Consider the following 21,110-nt stretch of genomic DNA (forward strand, 5'->3'; position numbering starts at 1 on the left):
GTGACTTTACTTTCCACGGGCCTGAGTATTTATCCCCTCAAGACAGTATTGCACAGACAGTACTAAGGCAATATTTGGCCCGTTCCATCACTCTAATTCACTCCATGCACATCCATATTTCATTCAGCCTCAGCTTTAATGAAAGTCATGGCAACTTCACCACCACTGGAGTCTGAGTGCACACACTGAGCAGAAAAAAATTATAAATAAGGGCACTGGCCTTCATACTAAACAATATGAGAGGCAATGAAGCTCTCAAGTTGGATGGATAAAGTAAAGGGGGGTGGGAGGATTCAGCTGCACTTAACCTGAGGAGACCATCTGCCTAGAAAAGGCATCCCCATTCCCCTCTTTTCCTCAATCTGACACTTCCTTCTCTCATCTGCATGGACAAGTGCCTGTTTATCCCCGTGCTCCTTAAAGAAAACGTAACACAAATCTTATTTTTGGTGCTGTTCTCTGAGTTTAAGTTGACTTAATTATATTGACTTGAGCATCTGGGCCCCTGGAAGCAAACCCAACACCCTCACTATAAAGTTGCTGGGACAGTTTTCTGGGTGGCATGCATTGTTACCTGCTTGCAATGCAGATACTGTTGAAAACCTTCTCCTGTTGGATATGATAAAGCATTAGCCAAAAGAGCATTGTGCCATTAGACCATTTCAACGTGGAAGTTGCTAAATGTAGAACCCTGCAGAAGAACATCTCTGCAAAAAGCAGAAACCTAATCCTGGGACTACCAATCAGCTCCTGCTCAACACTGGGGCTGTTCCTAGAAATTCTGCCTATAAAAGTTCTGAACGAATTGGTGACAAAGGACAGTAATGGCAGAAAGTAACCCTCACTGAAAACAAGTCTGACTTACTGTCGGTATTGTCAACCAAGCTCTGATATTGGTTGTACAGGGATATTGCAGCTTTACAGGGTGTCCAGTATTTTATGGGCTACTATTGAAGCATCCCCCAGAGGAGTCACCAAAGAACACAACTGAACTCCTGCAGAGGGTCCACAGTTCCACAGCCAGGTGAAAAAAAACATGCTTCTTAATCTGGAGTTTGACTATCTGATTGACCCTCCTCTCCAGGACCACTGAATGGACTTTACAGGTAAACTGACGCATAATCCCCTTGTATTTGGAACACACCCTTTGATGTCCCTTCTTAAAAAAACAGAATCAACACTCCATTGTCGCCCATATCTACAAGATGTTGCAGAGTTGTGTTAAACAAGACAGGCAAACTCAAATATAGTTGTGCCCACTCCAATGTCTCCTGAGTCCTTCCTTCCACCAGCCCATAACGTTCAGAGTCTAATTCAGTGACACCCCACCCCCACTGGACACAATGTTGAAGGTACACTGCTTTCCCGTCCAAAGCTGGCAGGTGGTGGATCCATCTGACGGACTCCTGCTGTGATATACTTGTGTCAGTAGTAATGGTTTAGACTTTCTACAGAGGATTTCTGGCTTTTTTGTACTAAAATTATTTTTTCAACTTAACTTTTGTATGGATTGAAAAAAATTGTGGTATGTATCTTCTCAGACACACTGAAATTGCGTCTTTTATGTCTTTTTCTGAGCCCAGAACTTTGAGATCAAGGCTCAAAATCAAAATGAAACAGTTAGTGATATAACAGCTAAGCCCCTGACTCTTCTTTTAATTTGTCAGTTCTGCATTGCGTGAAACAAAACTTTGTTCACTGCCACTGTGTTCAGCATGTGCCAGGTGCTGGTGTCCACTTCCTTTTGTCCAGCAGCATGTTGCCTTCATGATACAGCAGGTATCAGTGCTCATGTAGCAGATCTGCCAGCTGAGCTCAACTGATTAACTGAATGAAGCTGACTGAAGTCAGCTTCATTCATTATTTCTAGATTGACAGATAAATAGATTGACAGATAAATAGATAGATAGATAGATAGATAGATAGATAGATAGATAGATAGATAGATAGATAGATAGATAGATAGATAGATAGATAGATAGATAGATAGATAGATAGATAGATGGAGAGGATGGAAATTTCTTTTTGAAAGATCCATGTTTTATTCAGCAGGCTGAAATGTTCTTCACCTGCATTAGCTGAAATAAGTGTATCAACAGGGTTTCACGTCATTGGTCTAAAACCAAATAAAGATGAGTCTATTATCCTATTACAGCCACGCACAACGATATGATGCAGAGGAAGATAAAGAGCAGACTGAGTCAATCAGAGGACATTAACCAGGGCCAGCTATCATTCTGTCCACTCTCTGAGAAACAGAAAACCAGCAGAACCCAGGAGGCAGAGTTGCTCCATAGTGCAACAGGCCAGAATCATGCAAGGTCTGCAGAATTATACCTTTAAATTGCAACAAAATTCATATACTGGGTATATAGTATAACTCTGCTCAAATTAAACAAAAAAAATTACTGAGTGATTCCTAAAACAAAATAACAGACTTAGTTTAAACTGAACATTTGGAATTTTATGAACTAAATATTATTGAAAGGAGCATTTTCCCATTTCAGGTATCACTTTCATTTTTTGTTATTGAAATCAACTTTATTGTTTAAATTGAGTCATATGTCAAACATGCAAGGCAGAACCCTATAAAAATCATTATGTATATTGTATTTAGTTTTTATACATGTTTGTGTTGATCCACCAGCAATCACAAATAAAAAGAGAATTTAGAGTCAATTGCGACATGCAGGAATAGACTGTAATGATAGTGTTTTCATTGAAATTGTGTATATAGAGGAGAGTCTGACACAAGAGAGGAAAAGCGCACAGCATATATCCCCTGAAGCTGGCTCTTTAAAAAAGCATGCTCAGCATAAGGTATTCTCTTTGCAGATAAAGGCGTTCTTTCCTCACATTATCAAAATATACAGTAATGCATCATTTTCTGCCAGATACCAAGAGAACAATTAGCTAAAATTATTTTAAGTTTTTGTTAATTACTTTTGGAGCCCCGAGCAGCTCATGCCTCCGAATTGAAAGGAACTTTAGAATTGCTTGGTCAAATTAGCTGACTTATAATTCAAGTACTTATCACTTTGCTATAAAGCAGTGCTTTATGGAGCATCTGGCTCTTTATCTGTATGTACACCTCCAATGTGATCACAAGCCCAAATGATAGTCCTGCTAACACTCATCCCTTAAATTAAAAAAAGCAGTGGGCGTGCATTTCTGTGGGCATAATCTAATATTCTTGATCTCAATGGAGCATTTATAGAGGGTTTTATAACTCTAATTATCTTAGCCCATTACAGTATATCAACTTTTAGCAGTCCATTGTATTCCCAATATGCATCAGTAGGACAGATGCTTCTGTGGCACAGTATATTCATCTAAAGTCACAGAGGCTACATTTTTACTGGCTGCAGTGCTACAAGTCTGCATAAGTGTGAACAAAGCATACTAATTTCTAAATACAACAGTTCTGAAATTTTTTTACTGAACCGTAAACTCTTTCTTTCCATGCAGTCATCTAACAGGTGGACCGAAGCAGCATGAGGATGGCCTCACTGTCAGAGGCTGACACCTAGGTCTCATCCTCCATCTGTGGCCATATTCGCATTCCAGCACAAAGCACTGCAGCTTTATTACATAAAATGCCATGATAATATAACTCTTAATATAAGCAGATAGATATTAACGCACAGTTTGGATTAAAAACATGGCATCCGCCACTGAATAATGGCTGAATAATTTAACATTTATCAGTCACATAGAATGTAGAATGATTTAGTTGTTATGGCGCACTTTAAAGAAACTTTTACGGCATATAATTTTTTACCAATCTTTTGTTACATTATGGAAGAAACAAAAAAAAATTAGAATTTTTAGTATCATGTTAAACACTGTTGACTTTAGATTAGTTTTGCTTATGCTTTTAGCTCAATTATGGATTGAGATTTTGACAAATATTGTACCTGTAAATAAAAATAAAATATTAAAGGTATTTTTATATTACAGTATTTGTGCACACCCCAGCATGACAAATATGTTAAATCCGATTCATTGTAGGGAATTAATGTGTGTTATAAACCGTACATTCCCATCCATTACCATTCTTGTAGTTGCTAAACAGTATTGTCTTACTCTTCATAATGAGGGTACACATTGGATAGCATGTAATTAACTGTCACTACTTTGTGACATTGTTTTGTTGAAGATCCTCAAAAAGTGAGGTCGCCATGCCACACCAGGCCATAGCTCAGCCACTGACAGAACTTCTAATGTTTTGCAAAGAATGTGCAAAATGCCTAAACGAGTCCAAGTGTGGGCAGAAAACACTTCTGGTACTTAGAACCAGTGATGGAACAAATTTGGTCAAATTGGTAAAGTGCCCAAAGGGAGGAGGGAGATGTTCCACGGAAAACCAATTCCAAGCTTGGGTGAGCTCAGGATTGTTTGGAAACTCTCCAATCTGGGGGCCTGCATTGAATTGCATGTCAGGCAGAGACTGTTAAATAAGATTAGAATAAGGACCAAGAGAGCAGCACAGGTACTTCACAGGATGACTGTATGATGTTGGACCACAGTTGTTCTAACATCCATACATCAGCAGTGGAAAAATGTTACATGAAGTAACATGTAAAGGCACTGGACAGTTTCAGAGACACAAGGTTTTAGTGCATTGTGAGCTCTGTTTGGAACAAGTCCTGCTTCCTGCTTTGATTTCTTCCTTGTAGCACCAATTAGGCTATGCCCACTCCTGGAGGAGTTGAGAAGCTGACGATGGATGTGTCATGGGAAAGTTTGATCAAAGCAGAAAGAGGAACAGGAAGAAAAAAAGAATCTCGTTCAGTTTCATATTTATTAGGCTTTCAAGAGACTTGTTTTACAGCTTGTAAATGCAGCTGCTTCCAAAAAGAATGCAGTTTAAATCACAAAAAGCAGAATGAAGGCCCTAGAATGAAACAGAAAGACACATTACCATCTTTTGATGACTACACCAGTGAGCCAGAGTGACAGAAAGATCTTGAATCCTTCAAACACTGACTGATCCCTCTGCTTTCCCTTTGGTTCAGTTCAGCAAGGCTAGTGAATCATTATATGAGAAGCATTTAAAAGGAGTTATACTTGATGCTACTTGCTCTGTTTTACACTGAATGGCTTTGGACATGATAATCACTGTCAGAGGACTTTCTCTATTCACATCTTGTGATTTAAACTGAATAAAAAAGTATTAAGATGATGAAATAGCACACATTCGCTGCAATATTTTAATAGCAATTTAGGAAATAAAATTTTGAAAACAACTATAAGACATGGTTGATCATTAAAAGCAGGTAGGCCAATATTTAAAGTCACTTATGTTTCAGCTGTGGTGAACTCTGAAACAGTTGACCCATCTCATGAATAAACTGTTTAGACTAGCAAAACATTACTTAAAAAAAAATCCCCCAAATTTGCACATGTGCAAACAGAGTCTGCGTTTATATTTTTCATTAGAAGTAAACAACATTAAATCCAAGAAAATGATGTACACTCATTACTGCTCAGCAGGCCACTTTATAAGATACACCTGTCCAATTGTTTGTCAACACAAATGACTGCTTAGCCGATCACATGGCTGCAACTAATCCGTTTAGGTATGTAGACATGGTCAGGAGGGCTTGCTGAAGGCCAAACGGAGGAACAGAATGGTGAAGAAAGGGGATTTTAGTGACTTTGAATGTTGTATGGTCCTTGTGCAACACGGCCTTGTCTGAGTATTTCTACAGGATTTTCACCTGACCATCTCTAGGGTTTAAAGAGTGGTTTGAAATTCAGAAAATATACAGTGAGTGGCAGGTGTCTGGATAAAAATGCTTTGTTTATGTCAGTGATCTGAAGAGAATGGGTAAACTGGTTGGAGATGGCAGAAAGGCAACAGCGACTCAAAAGGCACTTGCTGCAGCCAAGGTAGGCAGAATACCATCGCTGGACTCTCCTGAAAAGCTACAAGTCACGATGCAGCAAAGTCAGACATGTCAAACAGCACCTGATCCATCAGCCTCGGAAACGTTGCCAAAAAGCAGCCAGTGAGTGCTCCCTAATGCTCTGTGACTGGAACCTGCCCATATACTTTACAAAGACATATGGCGTTAGCTATCAGGCCTTCCTCAGGTGCTCAACCATGTTGTCAATGCACGGTATGGGACATGAGTCAAATGGTAATATTGTTTTCAGATACCTGGAATCTTTGCAAATGCAGAAATTGCCATCCTTATTTATAACGAGGAACACTGGATTTCACCACTCACTCCTCGATGGTTCAATGATTCCTTATGATCACATCAGACTTACTTCCTATTTCATTGCAGTCAACAGGTGATCAGGCATCCTGTATCTCATCTGTCTCACAGCACAGAATCATGCTCCACAATATCAGCTTTACACAAATTCTCCTGGAACACTGGTGAATTCCACAGATTTCTCACTTGAGCATGTTTCTCTCCAGAAAGACAGTTGAGGAGCAGGCCCTGAGAAGTGGTTTCTGGCAAATATTGTTCATCAACATCCTCATCCTGCCCTGTGATGGACTGGCGAGCTGTCCAGGGTGTACCCTGCCTGTCGCCCAAAGCCGGCTGGGATAGGCTCCAGCTTCCCCGCGACCCTGAATTGGAATAAGCGGTTCGGAAAATGAATGAATGAATGAACATCCTCATCCTCTGGAACAACATCCAAGATCAATAAAACATCTGCAGTACAGTCTCTCCCTTCATTCTGAAAGCAGGTTGATGTGCAGTACTATGCTGGAGTAGGGCTGATCTGGAATGGCTTGGTAGGTAGTTTGCCTAAGTTTCCGATGAATTTCATACAGCCCCTGCCACTTAGCTTGCGGTCATCCTTCATCACGAGCATCAGCACTGTCTAGTCAGCACTGAGAGACCCCTGCTGTGCAGACTGATCATACCAGGCTTTGTGGTACTGCTGTGCTTCTTCCTTATCGATAAGGCCACAGTCATCTATTCCAGTCACTCCTGCATCCAGACAACATGAGCAACAACATTAACAGCTTTGGATCTTTCTCGGTCACCCTGCCAAGTCTCGTTTAGCAGAGACAAAGAGCCCTTTACCTCATCGCCATACAACAGTTCAAAAGGTGAAAAGTCATCAAACCTTGGAGTGCTTTTCTATACTCAGGGCTGTGCCTGGCCTGAATTGTGGTTTACGTCTGGCAGCCAATAGAAGCAGACCCAGTCTGGAGCTTGGCAGGGGCTCAGATTACTAATTTGCATATCAGAGATCTGTGTAGTGTTAACAAATGTGCTGATTTCATCTTGCTGTTAAAGTCTGTACAACTGTGTATCAACTGCTTATTTTCTCATTATTATGCAGGTTGATACATACACCACAAAACATTTTATAATGTTTATCTATTTTCTTAACTTTTATTCTTTTTTTCTGTTTATTTATGAACTGGGAAAACAATCTAAGAATATGTTTATGATCATTTTAACCAATTTCACATCCATTTTTATATAGCAGAATGTCTACTTTATTAATTGCAGTCTCAGCTAATTTCTTCACTTGCTTATTCTAATTCACAGTCGTAAGCGTCTTGGAATCTAACTCAGCTGCCTTCTGGCAAGAGGTTAGGCAAACCCTGGACAGGTTGCCAGTTGTAATACAGTAGGACTTCTGATAAATAAATTTTTTAAAAAAACTGCTTCCTTGAAGTGTGTAATTTTCTTCTGTTCTCAGTGAGATCTACCACTTATAACGTGGCCAATGTTATGACAAAGCCAACCAAAACACTGAACTGCAAACAGATAATCAGCTAATGAAGAGACAGTAGCTATATCTTTCTTTTGCACAGATTATGACGGTATTATGCAACGCTTTTGCAGCTATTTCAGCAAAGTAAACTTTACAATCCACTTTGGATGTGAACAGATTTACATACAGTAGATTATCCACAATGACAGACAAATAATAAAGATGAAGGCTTTGGAATGGAGTAGGTAATATAACCCGTATGAAGATTCAATTGCAATGTAGGTTTTTTGGTTCATGTGAAGTGCATTTAAAGCTAATTCAAGGATGTGGAATTAACCGGCCACCTTTCTTCCAATCCTTCCTGACTTAGTGTTGTTTGACTGAGACAGATGGGGAAGGTAAATCAAGGCAGCTGAGTGGCGAGCACTGCTGACAGCACATTAGAGCCTCTCTCAATGAACTGTCACAAGAGCACAGTGAAAGTAAAGTTTGATCATACGTGGCTGCTGTCCTGTCAGACATCCTTAAAAGCAAATAGGGCTTAAGTGCTGCGGAGCTCTGAATGAGATGACAGTTGTAGCCGGTGCAAAGGAAGGGCTTCGGCACTCTATCCTCAATCTTGCAAAAGGACAATGAGGAGAGTAGGACTCCCTGCACCCTGACGATAAAAACGTCTGACAAAGTGTCAGTTTTCCACATCATCATTTGTGTCATTAAAGATTGGGATTGATCTTCTACACACCTTATGGAAAAACCTCATAAATCTGCAAAAGCCTTCAAACCTACACTTTACATGCACATGTAAAGTGCTTTTGTGTGGCTCACTTGCTAATAATGTTTTATTTGCATTCAACCAGCCAGAGAATGTAAATTAAAACTGGCTATTATGACTTAATCATTCACATTTACATGTTAGACTTAAGTGTTCATGTTACTTAATGAACAGCGTATTTTCTTTAATAAACTCAGTGTAAACATTACAGCACCAGAACTATTTTGTCATAATTAAGAACAATTCCCTCTGTTGTTTCCTTTGTATGTTTTAAGGAGGTTTCTTTTCCTTTTCCCCTTTTGTGTTTATCTTCAACTTATTTCAGACATTTTGTCAATATAGGCAATGTCTATTAGCTTTACAAACACAAACTTTACAAAAATATTACAAAACAACAAGTACACACAAATGTACTAATTTCAGCACCTTATATTTGGGATCTCATTCTTTCCGTCAGTATCCAAGTCTTGGGATCCCAGTTTGGGGTTGGAAAAATTATGGACCAGTAAATTGATCATGATAAACACTCTTGCTGCTGTTAATAAAGTCCTAATCCACCTGTTTACATCTTGCTCCATCATGTCATCATCATCTGAACAAGATTCTGAAATACTGAAACTCGTCCACTTAAGAGGACTTCAAACATTTCCAGTTGAGAAACATGGCCTCAGAATTTGAGAGGCTGACTTCTTCACCTGATTTACCATACTTTATGTATTTAACATGCAAATAATACAGCAGAATATATATCTACTACTGGCAAATAACAGCTGCTAAAGCCATGCAATGAATTGTTATAAATTCATAGATTCCCAATAAGGTGACATTAATTCATTCATTTTCTATACCGCTTTTTCCAATTCAGGGTCACCGGGGGCTGGAGGCAGGGTAGAGGCAGGGTATATCCTGGACAGGTCACTAGTCCATCACAAGGTCAACACAGATGGCTAAACAACCATTCATGCTCACAATCACTCCTAGGGAGAATTCAGAGTTAAGAGAGACCCACATATGCCTATTGGAGTATGAGTGTGTGGTATGAGTGAATGTATAAATGGGTGATGTGACAAGGAGTGTAAAGCACTTTGACTGGTTGGCATGACTGGAAAAGCACTATAAAAGTACAAGACCATTTACCATTCACCACATTTACACTGGGAGAAAACTCCACCTATAAAGGCCACTGTTCAAGGTGGGTGTTCAAACCATGGGCGCTTCTTGTCATGAGGCCATGGTGCTAACCACCATATCACTATACAGCACATCTTAAAAATGTATTTGAAAAAAAAGAGAGAAAAAATTATTTCATGTATTAGACTTAAAAGTTGCAGATTAAACTTTTAAATAGCCTACATGAAGTACGGTACAGTCTTCTTGGCGATTGTTTAAAATACTTAATTGTTTTGAGGATGTAAAACATCTTTTGACACCAGTGAAAGTTACACCACCCCTCATTTAAAAACAAAAAACATCTGCATTTATAATGATGAAAAACTGGGTGTCATGGCTCTGCAGATCCTGTCAGAGGTCTCTGTGTGTTCATGTGGGTGTGTCTCCTTTAGCAGGTGGAGCTCCTGGTTTCTGGCAGCAGGTTTCCAACACAGCTGTCAATGATCATTATATCAGTATATTCAGCCTGGTCTTATCTCTGCTAGATCGTTGTTTTCACTCCTATCAGGCCTTTACAGGATTTTTTTCCTGCTGAATTTAGTGAAAACTTTTCCGCTTTGTTCTTTCTGTACAGAATTTGTCCTGCCGACCTGCTGCTTCTGTGTTCCAATTGCTTCCTGCCTGCTCACCTGCCAATCTGCCCTGCCACTTATCTATTTTCAACCACTCAATAAACTGTTCTTATTCCAAGGTTGCTAATCTGCTTTTGGGTCGTCTTTATCATCCCGCACTGGGTTCATTAATAATAAATGAGAAAACCATTATATTATAAACTTTGGAGGATGAGACATTATCACTAATAGGTTGTTTAGATTTCCTTAATATATTTAAGAAGTGATGACTTGATTGGGGAAAATACACTAAATTGTAAAAACTCTGGGGCAAAATTAGAAAAAAATTGGACATTTCTCTCCTTCACTGCAAAACCTGAGACTTCCCTACTTTATGTTCGATTCAGACCACATTGTCATGCTTTGGTGATTGTGAAAGAATAAAAATACTTTCAAAGTTAAAATATCCTGCAGATTCTAAATGAACTTTTAATGGTTACTTTGTATTTTGCACATTAGTTTTGTTATGCTTTTCACCTGGTTGCATTCAGAACTTGAATAAAATTGGTACAGTGTCCTTACCATCAAAAGTAGTACATGTCTATCATTCATTCATTCACCTTCTATACTGTGTAATGCAATTTTTTTTTTTTTTTTTTTTTTTTTTTTTTTTTTTTTGTCTTTTCCAGCATTTAAGCAGGCAAAATGGATTTTCTGGATGCTGTATTCTGCCGGGCAAATTTACTTTGCCAAGGCAAGCATCATAGATATAACGCTCCCCTTGATATTCTGGATTTTAATCTTATTTTTCTATTTATTTTGCATAATTGTTTGCATTACAAAGTTTGTACTGCTAGACCGGACCGGAGAGGACAGAAAAGGGACAGAAAGAGAATCGAAAAGAAGGAAAAACAGATAACAACTTGCAGAGAGAAAAAGACAGAGAGAGAGAAAAAAAGCTTGAAAAAGAGAACAGCCTACATACATTTGCATGTATATAAGCACACATACCCACTTATATATACACACATCCATATACCTATACACACTGGAGTCATGTTCCCCCTGCGGAAGGACGAAGCCACCAATTATCAGGAAAACCCAGAGCTCACAAGCTAAATTAGACACACAGGAAGAAAACCTGTTTAATCCAATTCAGGGTCCGGACAGCACCTATGTAAAACATAACAAAAACAAGATGCTTAATTTACCGATTTAAAAACTAAATAATAAAAAAAAGCAACATAGTAGTATCAACCAGCAAAACAGTACTTGATCTGTTGGTAGCTCTTGCAATGTAACTCCATTCTTTAAAAATGCTTTTTCTGCATATGATTTAAAAAATTCATTTCTAAGTGCAGCTGAAACGCATATGAAGCTCATCAGAGAAGGTTTATTTGTATACTTTAATAAAATAGCCGAGCTGGCCACTCAAAAGGAATTGGCAGCAAAACCTGATGGATCTTTGATGAATAACTTACAGGCCCCAGGACCAGCAGTGGGCTGAGCCTTGTTTACCTCAGCCCAAACCTGCACTCCTACACCATATGCTACTTCACTCTTCCATTAGTGTGAGTGTTGAGGCCTATGCCCACTGTTTAGCCTGGCGCAGAGGTACTTCCAGCTGTAGGAATTTGGTTTCCCACATATTTTAAAATCCACTTTCACTCACTTCCCAGTGGGTCAGCATACCTTATCTCTGATGCAAAAAGAACACTTTCATAAGTGCCCCACTGGAGAGGGGAAAACACACAAAGAGATACTCAGGCAGATTGAACTTTGTTGTTCTCAACCTGTTTGTTTGGCAGGTGGTAGCAGGGAAATGGGCTAGTTTTTACAAATGGAATGTTTTATGAAGCTAAAAAATTTACTACATGGGTGAGCAAAACATGTACATTGAATGTGGGATCATTACTATGACATTAAAAATGTAAACAATTCTAGAGGCCTTTTAAAATCCCATGTGACAGCATTTCTTCTACACTGGTGCTTTCAGTGTTGATCATTTAACGCTGAAGCTCTCAAGGGAGTTTTGCTTTAACAAAGACAGTAAACTAACTCAGACACATTGAACAAAGGACAATAGCCAAGCCAAAAAAAAGGTCTAAAAGATGGTCCATCTCTTTCAAGCTGAATGCTTTTAACGTCACTCTTCCTCAGACAGACATCACGCCATGTCTAAAAGTGGGTCTGAACCTGGAAACACACCCATTAAGAGCAATTCAGCTACATGAAAGTAGTGTCTGACAGGTTCACTCTTAGTGGCAGATGCCATTATAATCGGCAAAATGTGATACTGGCACTTTAAGGTTATATCATTTTACCCTTCAACTGTGGCAGCCCATCTGCTGGATAATAAAGGCATGCTCTCTGTTTTAGGGCACGCAATCATTTCTTTACTATTGTTTAACAGAAATACATTTTAAATACATGTTTGGGTTATATAAGGATTTACCTGATACTGCAAAATATTGGGTAGCTTATGTTGGGCAGAGTGACTTCACATTTTCATTTGTTCTTTACATTCTGATTGTGACAGTAGGATGGTTTCTCTAGCGTCGAATCAACCCACAATGTTTTTCTCCAAACAGGAAGTTTTATATATATATATATATATATATATATATATATATATATATAAACAGTTCAGATGACAATTATGACAGCCCAGGTTTAATCATAGAATCAGGTAGTTCATTTTCTCAATGTCAACATGAAACCTTGTCAAAAAATGAATTCTGTCTTTCTCTCAAGAGATAAGCAGGCTCCAGTGCACCAGGCTCATTCAGAGGAAAAAAAAACTTGCAGGTCACAAGGCAGCGACTTGCATGTTTTCTTATTTTTTTTTCACCCTCTCTCACTCTCTATCCTCTCCCTCTCCTTTTTTTTTCTTAAAACCACCCAAGAAGAGATTAATCATGAAGGGAAAACTCAACTTCACCCTCTAGCTGCAGGTCACAGTTCTTATTTCGTGTGGAATTGGCTTTCGGAAAGCAGAAGGCCTGCCCGGGGGGCAGGGACCTGATATGAGAGGAATTTGAGAATGAAGCAGAGGGGATTGATTAGCCCACTTCATATCCCACACTCCGTAAGCACAGTCCAGCTGCAATCTAACACACCGCTGAGCTGAATAGACAAGAGAAATTGGATTCCTTCCTAATATTTAACCTTCAAGTCAGCTCTAACAGCTGTTGATGGGTTGCTCTCCCAGGTAGTTACAAGAGGACTTTTTACATGTTACATACAGAAGGAATAGCAAACTGGGAATGTGATGACTTTTCTGTAGGTTATTCAATTACTATCGTGCAAAGAATGACTAGGCCATTGAAGCACATCATCTGCATGCCACTTCACTGCAGGATTTCATTTTACACTTCTACGTGTCTGAACGTGGCACACACATTTGCAGCACTTATACAGACATCAGCATGTATGCACAGATACAGGTCTGTATATATATATATATATATATATATATATATATATATATATATATATATATGTATTTTTTTAAATAAAAAAAATATATTGATATATATATATATATATGTGTGTGTGTGTGTGTGTGTGTGTGCTTTAATGGATTGCTATTGGATTGCTTTCCCATGCATGCGTGTTTGTGTGTGTGAGTCTGTGTGCGTATGCCTGGAGAGATCAAGTAATGCCACAGAAGTTGAGTGTGCAGCTAATGGATGGATCATATACTATAATGACACTTTGATGTTGGTTGTCAGCGTCGACATATTTTAGACTGAGTGCAAAAGATGCTTGAAAATGTCTGCAGTGCTTGAATCTTTTTATCCTTTTTACAAGCAGATGTTCAAACAAGGGGCTTTGGGATAACTTCCTTTCAGTTCGATCTGTGTTGTGAAATTTGCCAACTTCCTTGATTTCTACTCGAACGCTAATCAATGTATAAAAATATAAAGAGCTCACAGATAAATGGTTTTTCTCAGTATCCTTGTAGTCATATTAGATATCAATGAATAATAAATGGCTTCATTTGTGGGCCAGTTTGATCTTATCCGCCCACAATCTCTTGTGCTAGTCTTGGGAAAGTGTTGATAAGAGAGCAGGATGTCATCAGGCCCTTTTTCTCAAGTCATTAAGCCATACAGTTTATTCCAAGCAAAGTGTTGCCCATTTGAATGAGCACATTAGCAAATGTCTTATGATAATTGAGTGCTTGAGTTGCAGAATTGCAGAATTGGATTCATTAGTAGAGTCACACATTTTTTATTAGCACCTTATTCTGTTCCAGGGCTGCAGGCAGCATTGCCTGACAACATGCAGCTTTTCCTTTTTTACACAATGACAAGAAATTTAAGTAAAGAACTTAGATCATTATAGAGACTGTAAAACTTCACATTATAGATTTGAAAGTAAATTTAGATTATTTTTATGTTTCCAATAAAAATTTAGGTCATTTTACTAAAGCGTGCTTCAGGCATGGGAAAGCAATCCAATAAAGCAGTCTGGTACAAATCTATAGATAAATGATGCTTCACATTCAATTACTCTGAGGATATTATCTTTACTTTTCAATGATTTTGTCAATTAGTTAACACAGTATTTCTTAATCCATCAAGGACTCTGGCCAGTGTGTAAGCATTTATCAGATTAGTAAAGGCAGAGGAAAGAAGAGAAATGCACATGTTTTTGATGTCTCTTGTTAAAATAAATCCACCAGTAAGTGGGTGATCCTCGTTGTAAGGTAGCTGTTTGTACTTTCAGAATGATCTCTGCTTCTTGAAATGGGCCCATTGCACAAAACATAAAACGATTGTAAACAATCGCACATTCCTTGAATTTTGACACATCGACTATTGTGCAAATAATAGCACACCAAACCAATCCACGAGGGAACTCATGCAGGGACCATGAAACTGTACTTGCAACACAAATTAATTGGTGGAAAAATAACTAATTCTGACATTCCCCAAAGAGGGTCTTTCATCTTATAAATACTGACTGCAAACTTGAGTATTTTTGTAACACAACGCTGCCGATGGTAGGATTCGTACGACTCAGTCCCAGGGGCCGAGCATGACAAAGAACACTTGTTTAGCAACTGCATAACCAAGTCCCAACATGGCCCCATGACTGTGCTCAACCTCACTGAGAAACCTGCGCCATTTGCATTCTGCCTCTCCAGACACTGGGCCATGCAATCGAAGGGGATACAGCCTCCCAGAGATTCCACTGGAAGCTCACACATAAATTAGTGTGTAATTCCCTGTCTCTCTTCCCTCTTCTCCACCACTGTTGCTCCTGCTCCACCCCTCACCTTCTTATTTGTCCCATGGCTTCATCACATCACAGTTCATGTGAAGGAGAAACTGAAATCTAGCTTTACAGTTTTTCCGCCTATTTAAAAGCTGCATCTATTTTCCCGAGGCTGTGTGCGACCAGTGTATTGGTTTTTAAAGCTTTCAAAGTGTTTTTTTAATTATTAAATAACAGTGTATAATAAAGTTTATGCTAAATCAAAACCAGTGTTATTCATGTTTAAAGAAATGGGTTCATGACCATTGTTCATGGTATTTTCAGAAGAAACTGACTGATAAACACACATTGAGCACAACTTACTCTTGCAATACTGAAGGTCATTATGAAAGTGAAAAGTGCTAAGTTGTGCCAGACAGCCTGGTTTATTTGGTTGACATGAATGGCTTTATAGAACAACAAGGTTAACACACTTTTTATTCAATCAAGTTAGAGTTGAGACTTGTGGAACCCAGTCGAGTGATGACCCCATGCAGAATACTGTCTTACAAATAGTATCATATTTTATTATATAATAGCTGTAATCTAATTCTAACTCGGCACATAACTTAGAGAATAGATGTCTAAGTTCAGTCCTCAAGGACTGCTGTCCTGCAGGTTTTAGATGTTTCCCACTTCAACACACCTCACTCATTAGCAGGCTTGTGCAGAACTGGAAAACAAGCTGTTGGGGAAATCCATTGTACTCTGATCAGATATGTTAGAACAAAGAAGCTTCTAAAACCAGCAAGACAATGGCCCTCCAAAACTTCAACTGGACATCTCTGACTTATATTAGTTATATTATATTAATGCTTTTGTTTTTACATTGGCAGAATTTCCATATTACCCATATATTGTTATCATATATTATTAATTATATTGTAGATATATGTAAAGTTGTACTTAAACTCACAAAATTGACTCTCCGGTTTCAAATGGATTCTGTTAAAGTCAGTCAGATAAAACAGGACAGGTACTATAAACAAAATGGTAAGTGTGATACTGAATATCCTGATAGTTAGATAAAGAAAAAAGAAAAAACATAAATGTGAAGATTTTGGGAATGTTGACTTAAAAATGGTAAAGTTTGAATATTATTTTGTTCAATTTAATTTCAAATAAATAGAGTATGAACTACTTATTAATAAATGTAAATCTAAACTTATAAAAAATAATAAGTAAACAGTTTCTCTTCTAAATAAAACGATTTTACTTTTGAGTTTAGTGTTTACTTATTATTTTTGTATTACCTGCTAGTGCTTGTTGCTTGGTAGTGATGCAGTGATTGTTGCTAATATTGAATCTGCTTATGTTATAAAATAATATAGAGCAAAGAAATACTTCAGCTCCATCTATTTTGAGAAATAAAAGACAGGAGGCTTAGCTTTCCAAACAGACACGGTTGGCACAGCTTTCTCTTTAGCCACAAATGCTATAATTTACCCTTTGTAGTGAAAATTCCTATACCCATGGTACCATTTTTATTTTTGTTCTAATTAAATATAATTTTGAAGCTCTTTAAATCCAACTTCATCCAAATGCACAATCTAATTTTTCATTTGCTTTTGTACATGATATAAGACATCAAGTCAATAATTTATTAAATTACTTTTCCCATTCATTTTGTTTTATCTATAATTGATCTCTTTAGTTGAAATTCTGTTGTTCCTCTTACTCAGCCAGTCTGCAGAGAGTCTGCGTGACATCACTGTGAACAGGACTTGCACCTCAACATGCCCTCACAAACATAAAACCCCCCCACACACAGTTGTTTGAGACATGCCTAAAATGTGTATTAATGCTGCACTTACTAAACTGTCCAAATCTTGTTCCAAAAGGTTGGGACAATGTGAAAAATGTTAATAAAACCAGAATGTTATGATTTTCAAATCTAATAAGAAACAGATTGTATTCACAATAGAACAGAAATGACAATTTAGACGTTGAAACTGAGACACATCCCAATATGATCGGAACAAGGAACCCAAAAAAGCTGGAAAAATAATTAGCACAAATAAAATCAGAACTGGAGGAGCATTTGAAAACTGTTTGGGTTAACTGGACATAGGTCTGTCAAATGACTAAGTACAAAACTAGCGTCTCAGTGATGGTGAATCTGTCAGATGGAGAGATGGGCGGATGCTCACCAATCTGTGACAAAACTGTCGAAAAGCTGTAAAACAAATAATAAAAAAAAATCCTCTTGTGGATCCCACCATCTGAGATCATCAAAGATTCAGCGTATCAAGAAGAATCTTTGTGCACATGGGACAAGGTCCAAGGTCATAACTCAATGCTCGTGATCTTCAGATCTCATTCTACATTAAAAAGCGTATTTTCTACTACAAATCCCTGCATAGACTCAGGAACACGTCTAAAAATTACTATGTGGCAACACAGTTTACTGTGCCGTCCACAAATGAAGGTAAAGTTCTGCCAGGCCAAAGCATGTTTACAATGGCACGAGGGGCAAAGTGAGAAACTGTTCTGTAGGCAGATGCGTTAACATTAAAATTCTTTATGGAATCCATGGACGCTCTACCTTTGACTGAAGAGTAGAGGGACCCTTCTGCTTGTTATCAGCAGAATGTTCAAAAGACGGTATCTTTCAGGCAAGACCTTGCATATTTCAGCAAGACGATGCTAAACCACATAATATATCATCACAATGCACCCATCAGACCAACATGACAACACAGGGTAAGATTCCAGGTAAAGAACTGGTCTGTCTATCATCCAGACCTTTCACCAACACAAAACATTCAGGAAATGAAGCTGAGCAGCTATCCTATATTAAAGAACGGTACATCATTCCTTACTTAAAACTCAAGCAACTCAACTCTGGACTTTCAGATTTAAACAAAGAGCTGTCAAAAGAAGAGACGCTAATGGCAAACTTCACCCTGCTCCAATTTTTTGGAAATGTGTCACTGTCATCATATTCAAAATAAGCTAATATTTTTCATGACATGATAAAATGTCCCTGTTTAATCATCAGATGTATTATCTATGTAATACTGTAAGTAAAATCTGCAAATGATTGCGTTCAGTTTTTATTTACATTTTGTAAATAAAAATAAAAATATTGTGTGTGTATGGGCGTGTCTTTTGTTTTTTTTTAAGCAGAGCTATTGTTCCTGGCAGGTTTTTCTCACAGCTGAAGACAATCTTCTTGTTATTGGCTGCAGTATATCCACCCTGATCTGAGCACAATTCTCCGCCGGATCGTTGCTTTCACTTCTCTGGTAACGTCTGTTTGTTACTTCTGCTCATGCTATTTGATGGAATTTTACCTTGTTTTTTTCAGAAGCTCTTCCAGCGACCAGCCATTCCAGTCCCTCTGCTGCCATCCCTGCCTGCTCGCCTGCCAACCTGTCCTGCCGACTCCACTTGCCACCTTTTTTAGTAAATAAACTGTTTTTGTCCCCACAAGGCTGTTCATCTGCTATTGGGCTCACATAATTATGACAGATGAACGCTACATTCATTTTCTTTAAATGAGAATTATCACATCAATGTAAAAGAATAGTAGAGCTGAAAAATATCTTACAATTCACCTTTTGAATCCATGGACTGGAGACTGGATTCAAATCTCACCAGAATTTGAATAAAGTTATGATTAACACTGAATAAATCTGTCTTTAAAACCTTTGAAAAAAATCTATTTGTTTCTTATTTTGCTTCAAAATAAAATAAAAGACATAAAATAATGTTTTCCTTGAATTTTTAAAATAGGTTATTAACATAGACTTATAATTATAAGGTAAATTTACTATTTACAAATTTCAAGCAACTTTTATCAACTTGTTATGAATTCATATGAGCTTTTTTTTTTTTTTATTTATTTATCCGCAATAAATGGTTCAACTGTTTGTATTATATAGGCAAAAGACATTTTCCTCATTTTTAGAGATATTTACTGGTACATTTGTCTCCCTTTTTTTTCCATTTGTCAGAATATTTTGCTCTAACCACAAAAAAAAAAAAAAAGTTAGATTCAGTTCCATCACAGCATATGGTACACGTCCAAAATGCACAATATGAATCTGAATTTATTTGGCTAAAGTAAAGTTTTTCTTCATTTCTATTATTTTATCTATTATTTAACAGTGTAACTAATGCATACAGCAAGTAAATAATTATGGTCAATATCTTCTCATGGCAAAAAACTGGAGTGGAAATCGGGCTCATGCTGATCAGTTCAATTTTAGGATGATTTAAATGTTTAATAGAAATGACTATGCACTGCTTCTATGCATTAATATTTCTCACTTTGTGCTTACCGGTACATAGTTTCTTGAACTTACACCATATACATCCATAAAGACCTTAAGTCCACAGTTTTATATATATTGCTCCAGAAATATACCGCTAATCACTGATACGTCTCTCTCAATACTCATACACATAAGATATTGTGAAACTGACATCCAAACCCAAATTAAACAGTTCTTGTTTGACCCCATCCCTACATTTTGCAGAGGTAAGGTGTCCCTTTCTCCTTTGGAGGTCAAGAAGTAAAAATCATGCAGTGCTTTAGCCAGGACTTAAGGACAATGTAAATTTTATTTGTATCTACATCCTCATAAAATCATTTGAGATTTAATGAGATAACAGGAAATGGTGCATCAACTACTGATTGACCCCTCAAGCTTGTTGATCTTCACAATATTGAAAAGGTTCTGATGTGCCACTCGTACCTTCTACTGTGCATTTGATATTAGAAAGAAGATTGACAATAAACTTTTGAACAAATATCAACATAAAGATCAAGTAGGATTTTTGACAGTGGTTCAAAAACTGTACTCTTGTACGTCACTATTTATTGTTTTACCTCCCTGTAAAACTACTTGTCCTCATATTAGGCAAGATATAAAATGTCATAACCTGAACCCTTTAAAAGTTCTAGTGACAAGAAAAAAAACAACAGTCAACAAACATCAGGCAGAAAAGGTCAATAATTAAATGTTTATATTATCCAGTCATTCATTTTATTTCATTCCAAACTCAAGTGCTTAACTGCTATAATTTCCTGTCTGTGATTACAATTCCCATCAAGGATGACATTCATAATGTAACCTTTAGATCTCTGCAAATATGTTTTTGATTTATTATTTCCTCATTAGAGCGGTTTGTGACAAGAAATGAGTTTATAAAATACAAACTCGAATGCATCGGGGCCTTTGACCTGCAGAGCTGACTCATTACCGTTTGTCAAAGGAAAGCTGAACATTTTTGACAACCATGTACTGCAGAAGAAGATCAGAGGGAGAAATAGGTTGTTTCAATTTTTCTCAAAATGCCTTTCTGCTATTGAAATGAACTGAAGGGACATCAAACACTCTTGGCTGCGGAGCTCTCAGGGGGGAAGACAAGTGAAATTATTTGATGCCATCTGAGGCTCACCAATGTTGAGGATCACAATACTGCGAGCTGACACACCAGTGATTATTCATGGCACTCATGCTTATTCTTGTACAGAGACTGAACAATGGTTTTCTGTTGTGGAAAGTGAATAGTTAGAAGTTCTAACTTGTCCCAAAACAATGATGCTGTGCATTTCTCTCAGCAGTGAAATAACACCGGCAGCAATGCAGACATCTGCGTCTCCTAGGTGTAATCCGAATCGGATAAATATTACCTGTGTGTAAAAA

This window comes from Telmatherina bonti (assembly GCF_933228915.1).
Source record: "Telmatherina bonti genome assembly, chromosome: 1".
Lineage (NCBI taxonomy): Eukaryota > Metazoa > Chordata > Actinopteri > Atheriniformes > Telmatherinidae > Telmatherina > Telmatherina bonti.